Source organism: Cyanistes caeruleus, chromosome 6, assembly GCF_971803275.1.
Source record: "Cyanistes caeruleus chromosome 6, bCyaCae1.hap1.1, whole genome shotgun sequence".
Taxonomy (NCBI): Eukaryota; Metazoa; Chordata; class Aves; order Passeriformes; family Paridae; genus Cyanistes; species Cyanistes caeruleus.
The window spans coordinates 44969419-44977549 of record NC_141706.1 but is presented as its reverse complement, the minus strand read 5'-3'; the positions used below and the strand labels follow the sequence as shown (position 1 = coordinate 44977549).

The 8131-nt window shown below is 42.6% G+C and overlaps 1 pseudogene; it reads left to right on the top strand.

Annotated features, from left to right (window-relative positions):
• Window positions 1-6527: 6527 nt before the first annotated feature.
• LOC111930000 (DNA (cytosine-5)-methyltransferase 3A pseudogene) lies at window positions 6528-7602 on the top strand (annotated as a pseudogene).
• Window positions 7603-8131: the final 529 nt, after the last annotated feature.

The following is an 8131-nucleotide window of genomic DNA, read 5'->3' as shown; positions in this document are numbered from 1 at the left end:
TGGAGAACATGCACAGGGAAATGAATTTGCTTGTGTTGTTCACAAAATTTAGATGGCTTGTTAGTGTATTACAGCCAGCATATAAACCCTAAGCAACACAAGAGCCAATACTGAGCTCTGCAGCGGCAATAAAATACTTCCCAGTTATCCCTAAAGATCCAAAAGAGACTGCTCACACTGTGAACAAGTTTGACAGCAGAGATAAAATAGACACAGTTCGTAGATGGGAGCCTGAGGTCTGTGCTAATGATATGTCAAAAATAGTGTAAAGTTTTGCTGCAGGTGGTCAGGCAGATAAAACATTCTAAATTAGCAAAAAAAGGAACTCCGATTCGAGTCTTAACATCTCGTGTAAAATTAAATTTCTTCATGGAGAACTGTAGAAGCAAAGTCAGACTCGCATGCCTTAAAGCCTTTTTGACACCTCTATATACATCTGCATTTTATGAAAGAAATATTCCCCATGAAAAACCTCACTAGCCTCTTTATGTCACTGATATTATGGTATTCTAGATGATTTCTTAATTTACTGACTTTTGAATCCAGTTTTTAAGGCAGACTTGCCAAGCATGAAGGAATTAGAAGGGATATTTATTTGGGTTTTTTAAATGGACAGTTTCTAATCATTGTATCTCCCTGCAACTCTTGACCAAGTATGCATTCTTGCTGTTCTGTGCATCTCATTGGTTATTTAAAGATGATACATTAGTTCAAGGTGAAAATAGAGTGACTCTTTTTAAAAAAATTATATAGATATGCATGCTTTGATAAAGCCTTTTTCTTTCACCTCAGTTTTATAGCTACTCAGCTGTAGTTATTAATTTCTCTCTTTCTCTGGCATTTAATTAAGCTTGGTTCTATTGTGTCTGTGGAAGAACAGTTCATAGAATAATTTCCAATTGCTTTTCACTTTAAAACAAATTCTGATTAATTTACAGTTGCTTTATGTAATTTTCTGGAATGTATTTTTATTTTATGACAATTAACTTCTCTTTAAAGAGATGGATACTGATACATCACAGAGTCTTGAAATCTTCTATTGCAGGGAATCTACCTAAATTAAATCCAGGTTCAATTCAGTGAGATTTACCAAAAGGTATAATACTTATATTATTTTGTATTGAGGTTATAAACTTATCTTCATTACATGCTTAGAACTGTTCTGTGAAATTTCTACCCAATGCTCCATTTATGGCAGGAACACACTTTAGGAACGAGCCTCTTATGCATTAACATAAAATATGAGATGTTTAATACCTTAATATATTTAATTGCTACTTATGTAAAACCCAGTGTGATTGTTTATTTTTTCTTCTTGTAAATACTCTTTGCTAAATTAAATACTTCAGTATTTATGCTTTCCTAAAGCACACTGGCTAGAGTCACCTCGGACTTCCAAATTAAAATAACATTATCCTATATTCTGAGATTGATCTAATAAATTTATATTTAAATCTGGGTGATTGTTTTCTAGCTCTAATACAGTCACCATTAAAAAAATACCCAAATAGTCTGAAGTCTTCCCTATTCCAGCAGAGCAAAACGAGAGAGGAGAAACACTGTGGGCTTTGGGAAAGAGATGGGAAACTCAGCAGGGAAAGTTACAGGTCTGTCTGCACTGAGTTAACCTAGCAATTGTACCTCAGGTCTGATGCCACCTGGCTCTAACCAGCTCTGAGCACGACACACTGGACCTGAGAGGACTTACTCATATGAGCAATGTCAGACTCAGTTTGTTCTCTGGATTTTTGTGGTTGCTAGATTTTCCTAGATCTAGGTCTTTCTAGACATTCCCAGTGCTGGGAAGTGGGGCAAAAATAATCCCAGTGTTAGGTAACACACACAGGAATATTCTCTTCATCTTCCTGAGCCCAAAAACAGAGAGGTTTGTCCCCATGGCAGAACATGCTGAAGGAGCTGAAAATCTGTCTTATTCCAGTATCTTTGGTACTGTGGTGAATTAGTCATGGTAATGGTAAGAGCTTACGATTTACAACTCTGTAATTTTACACCTAAGCCATTGAGGCAGCATTTCCAAGGCCTCTGTGTCAAAATTTTCCCCTTACTCTTCCCATCCTATTAAATTCGTATTGTTATTCTCACAGCCTTGCAGTCACAAACCTTGATGGTGTTGTCATGACAGGTTCCCTTGTTCAATACCATGGGCATCACTGGCATGTGATTCCTTCCTCTCCTAGCTTCCCTGTTCATTCCCTTTTTAATTTTATATGCATATAATACATATGTGTGTGTGTGTGTGTATATATATATATTTAAGAAAAATACAAAGCACAGGGCACAAGGAAGCAGTTAAGAGCCATCTAAATCCTCAGAATATATTATTCCATTTTTTATGTGCATAATCAGTGTGCAACACTGACACCTAACCATCTTACTTCAGTTAATTCTAATTGGGAAAAATCCAGAAGGAGTTTGTGTGGATCCTAAGAAGAACTATACATAGCATTAAGGGCAAGATGTCAAAAACTCACCAGAATCATCATCACCACAGTTTGCTGTAATTCAGAGTCCTCAAAGGAGGATGGATACTTGTCTGGGATCCTGTCCCTGCTATTCTCAGATAGTCATTGAGTAGAATTTTCCCTTTCCTGTTTTTTAATTTTCTGTCTTTCTCTTCCTTTGATTTATTTGTCCCCAGGAGTGCCTATAACCAGAATATCCACCAGTTGTTACCTGTCCCCACCCATAAAACTTGAGTGTGTCTCAACACCCTTCCTGTAAAAGTCTCCTGGGCTATTCCTAGGTACTACTGCTACAATGGCATAAAAGGTTTATTTTTTGCTGTCCAGCAGGAGTGGCATCTCTGTACACCTGCAGGCATGTATAAATTCATAGATATTTATTTATGCTTGCAGACACATTATGTGAAGTGGTGAAAGAAAATCGTAATATTCTTTTGGGGCATCCATCTGTTTCTGTGTGTCAGCACTGATGTATCAAGAAGAAATCCTTCTTTGAAACACTTTGAATTTTATAGGGCCCTCATTTTTCCTCTCAAACTTTATCTCAGATTTGTAAAGTAGTTGACACCAGATGGTATTGCAAAATTCGTTTTGTTTGCCATCATAAGTTTGCTTATGAAAGTGAGTAAAACATGCCTTCCTAAAGTTTCCCACAGCCACATATCCCTCTCTCTGCCCTAAAAAATGTAACCTTGCTTAGCCAAGTTACTTTCTGTCTTCAAAGCTGTGGTTCTGTGGTGCTGCACAATGAAGCACTGAACTGAAGCACATGAATCTGAAGATTGAAGAGCAGCTGCCTCATCTTGCTTACAGGTGACTGAAAACAGTACATTCAAGCCCAATATGTCAAATGCAAGTCCCACATGATGGGATGAACACTGGAGGAAGTGGTCATCATCTGTTCAATTTACTCGTAATGACAGATCCTAATGATAGATCCTTGTCCTGACAAAAATCCTCAAAGATCCTCAAGCTTCCAGAGAGCTTTGTTCTGCAGGCTGGGTCACTTCTGCTCTGGCTTGAGGACAAAGACAGTCTACAGTAGAGGGGTAAATTTGAGACCCTTCCTCTCTGCCAATCACCCATGGACAACAATTGACAGCAAGACTCAAATCACGAAGCATTCACCTACCTGCAGCTACCTACAGCTGAGTTACCACTATGAACACAACAACAGGGGGAGAGCAGACATAAGAGACCTAAGTCCAAGGGTAAAAGTCAAGCTGAAACCACAGTAAGAAGTCTCCTAACATGCACACAGTACCAGGAATAATTTGAAGGTCTTACCACAGCAATAATATGCCTGGCAATCATAGGAGCAAACTATGATTTGCTTTATTTTTATTTGATTTTTGTGCCTGAAAAGAGTCATTACATCATCCTACCTGCTAGCTTTTTTTTCCCCATCAAATGTTCTTTTCAAATAATCTGCATGTAAAAGCAGTTGGCTAAAAGTGTAGTAGTATCTTGCCACTTCAACGGTTTTGCAGTTCTGTTCTCCCTGTGAGAAAAAACATTTTCTCAGCTGCTTCAGGAAAAGCTAAAGCAGCGGTCACATAATGTGTGCTATTTGGTTAAACAAGCACAAGATTAGATTATCTACAAGGTCCTTTGGAAAAAGACTGACTCAAAAATAGAGCAGAAGTCAGGATTTCCACTGGAAAGTCTTAGCTTAATTTAGTAGATTCCAAAGTACCCTGCCATATATGAGGAATATAGAATTCTTTCAGGTTTTTCTTGTGGTTTCTCTGAGGTAAAGCAAAGAGTCCAGGCACTTGCTGCAGGTAAATGAGCTGTGTTTCATTTTAGATCCATATACAGGCGAGGCAATTTTAGGTTAGATTTCTGTAAGATCCCTCTCTGTGGGAAAGGCCATATTGTAATGCATCCTTCCCTGCCCCCTGTAGCATTTCATAAATCCTTCTCTGTAGGAAACTGAGTTTCAGCTGTCGCATTCCAAAACCTCTCAACTGGTAAAAATTTCAACTTGATGATAATATACCCAGTCTTAACTATTCCTTTAATAGCAAAGCATGTTTTATTACCTTAATCTCCAAAAATAATATTTATAAATGTTATTTTCCAACAATGAGAGCAATAAAATTACAATTGCAATTTCGTTACAGAAAGAATTTTACAGGATTGTGGGTTTTTTTCCTAAAGAGATAGAAAACCAAGCCAAATAATATGATATAGAAGGCAGTTTCACAGAAAAACAATCCCAAAAATTTTCATAGCACCTCATATTGTTTTCTAATGCATTAAAATGACTTTTGTACTTGATGACAAAAGTATTGCTATGCAATAACAAAAATTCAGGTATACACACACACACACACATATATATATAATATTTTAAAATACACATCCAAGTGTTCAAAAAAACCATCCTTTGACAAAGAGCAGATACACATAAAGGACCTTGGAGTCTTTGAAACCTATTGGCTAAATCAGAGTTCACACTGAAAATCAGCTGCAAGGCTATCAAATCTATCAGAGGAGATATATAAGTTGCTACATTTCTATATTCCATTTTCTCCCCCTATTGCACTAGTCCTGTAAGTCCAGCTATATTTGAGGAATGTTCCAATTTGAAATTGATTTGATTCATGGACACACAGAGTGGGAATCATAGAAATTTTCTTGCTGCCCAGAACAAAAAAGAGAGATGTATTCCTTCCTTCAGGTTGTCACCTCTGCCCTAACCTGGCTTGGTTTCCCTCCTTTGCAGGGCTCAGATTGTCCTGGGCACATTGTTCTCTCCGGGGAATTCCTGATCACTTGCACTTCGCAGGTACCAGGAACAGTTACCTCCATGCTTCAGTCCTTAAGCAACTTTTCTTAGGGCTGTTTTATTAATTTCAGTCACAGCTGTAATCAAAATGTGTCCACAAAAGAAATGTAAACTTGTCTGCCAACAGCAGAGGAAGCTGTACTGCAAGACCCCACTTCTGCCTGGCATGCAGTCCCTGAATCTGCTGGCAGGTAATCCTACTTAAGGCTGCAGTGTCAAAGGACTTTTATTGCATTAGTGTGTTCTGCTTAACCCTCCTCAAAATAAAACAAAATAAAACAAACCCCAAACGTCTAAAAAAATAAAAATACCCAAGAAAGACACCCAACAAAACTAAAATCCCTTTTAATTAAGGTGGTGTGCTATGGATGCTAACTGTGAAACAGGGAGCACGGTGCCTGTGGAATAGCAGGCCACATAACTTTCTCAGTCTTGCCTGGGAAGGTAGCCTGGAAAATTATAAGGAGGAATTAAAACAATCCTCAGAGATAGAAAACAGCCTTGCAGGTGCTGTTTGTCTGTTCCTTGTTTTCTTGCAAGAGAAGGTCAAGGGGTGGTGTACCCCACTGACCAATGATGGTGATGTGTTAGTTTACTAACCAATAAGAGTTTTACCTTTCTGTACTTTTCACGTATCGGTCTATAAAAAAGACCTGAGGTAATAAACCGAGAAAAAAATTCTCCAGTTCGACTCCACAAGAGAGTCCGTGTCGTTCTTCTCACCGTTCCCAACAGAGCGACATCTGGTGACCCCGACGTGATGTGCATCTGGTGACCCGTGAGGGTCAGTGCAACCAGCGGTCGACGAGCCAGCCGCTTCCCCCACAGAGGGGTAAGTGTGAATCTCCCGGGCTCCCCTGGAGGGGGCTGGTTTTTTAGACCAACAGGATGTGGAGCCCTGCCAGTGAGGGGGCTTGAACAGCTTATCTTGGCAAAGCTAGAGCTTAAAGTCCCGGGTTAAGCCACTGCGTCTGCGTAATTTGCATTCACGGGCTGTCAAGATAGACTGTTCTTACAATGGGGAACCGCAATTCAACTGATGATCAGCTTGTCTTCTCTGTGTGGCAGGACGCCTTCCCGCGCATGGGACTCAATATTTCTGAAGATGCTATGCATGCTTTGTTCCAGTGGGTGAAAGCGCACGGTTTTACTGTGAATGTCGATAATGCCTTTGATCTCGAAATTTGGTTGTCAGTGGGAGACCGCCTATAGTCTGAGTTAGCTGCAGGAGATACCAGCGTGTGCAGCCTGGCAGCCACCTGGGGCGTGCTCTTTAAAGCACTGGAGCGGTGTCAGTCTGGAGACAGTGATACCAAGATAGAGGATTCGGATGCCGGGGGTGCCTCTTTTGTACCAGGAGTCTGACCCACCGAAGGTGTACCCACCGGTGCCTGCTGAGAAGAGGAAGCCCATCTGGGTGCTCTCACTCTTGGATGGCATCACCACAGGCTTGCTAGTGCTGAAGGACCTGGGCATCCAGGTGGACAGGGACATCTCCTCCGAGGTGTGCGAGGACTCCATCACCGTGGGCATGGTGAAGCACCAAGGCAAGATCATGTACATCAGGGACGTTCGCAACGTCACCCAGAAACACATACAAGAGTGGGGCCCCTTTAATCTGGTGACTGGGGGGAGCCCCTGCAACGACCTGTCCATCGTCAACCCGGCCAGGAAGGGTCTCTATGAGGGCACTGAACGCCTCTTCTTTGCGTGCTACCACCTGCTCCACAAAGCCCGGCCCAAGGTAACGACCGGCCCTTCTTCTGGCTCTTTGAGAACGTGGTGGCCATGGGAGTGAGCGACAAGAGGGACATCTTGCACTTCCTGGAGTCCAATCCCGTCATCACTGATGCCAAAGAAGTGTCTGCAGCGCACCGGGCATGGTAGTTCTGGGGGAACCTGCCCAGCATGAACAGGCCACTCGCATCCACTGTCAGTGATAAGCTGGAGCTGCAGGAGTGCCTGGAGCATGGCAGGATAGCAAAGTTCAGCAAAGTGTGAACCATCACCACTCGCTCCAACTCCATCAAGCAGGGCAAGGACCAGCACTTCCCCGTGTTCATGAACGAGAAGGAGGACATCCTGCGGTGCAAGGAGATGGAGAGGGTCTTTGGCTTCTCCGTGCACTACACGGACGTGTCCAACATGAGCCGCCTGGCCCGGCAGAAACAGCTCGGCAGGTCCTGGAGCATGCCGGTGACCCGCCACCTCTTCACGCCCCTGAAGGAATACTTTGCCTGCGTTTAGAGATGGGCAGGAACTGGTCACATGGAACGAGTCGGTAACAAACCCATCCATGCCAAGAGAAGTGAACACACGGAATGAGAGAAGAGTCAGCACCCAGAAGAGAGACGGGATTTTGCAGCCCGACGGGAACCCAGCACACGTCTCCCTGAGCAAAAGGGGTCGGTGTCCTCTCCGGAATTTCCCAGGATCAGCTTCAGCTATTTAAAAACAAACAAAAACCACAAGAAGCAAACAAACAATGAAGACAATGAGACAGCACGGACACCCCCGCCTGCGGCCCGCCGGTGCGGCGGGGGGAGATCAACTTTCGGCCCCCCTGCGACCATCCGCGGAACCCACATGTGCGCGAACCTCGCCGGGACACCCATCACGGCAGCCCTCATCAGGGGCATTCCCTCCGGCCTCTGCACCGCCTCTGCACAGCCCCCTGACAGCAAAGGGACTGCCCACCAATTATAAGGAGTAATTAAAACAATCCTCAGAGATAGAAAACAGCCTTGCAGGTGCTGTTTGTCTGTTCCTTGTTTTCTTGCAAGAGAAAGTCGATGGGTGGTGAGCCCCACTGACCAATGATGGTAATATGTTAGTTTACTAACCAATAAAAGTT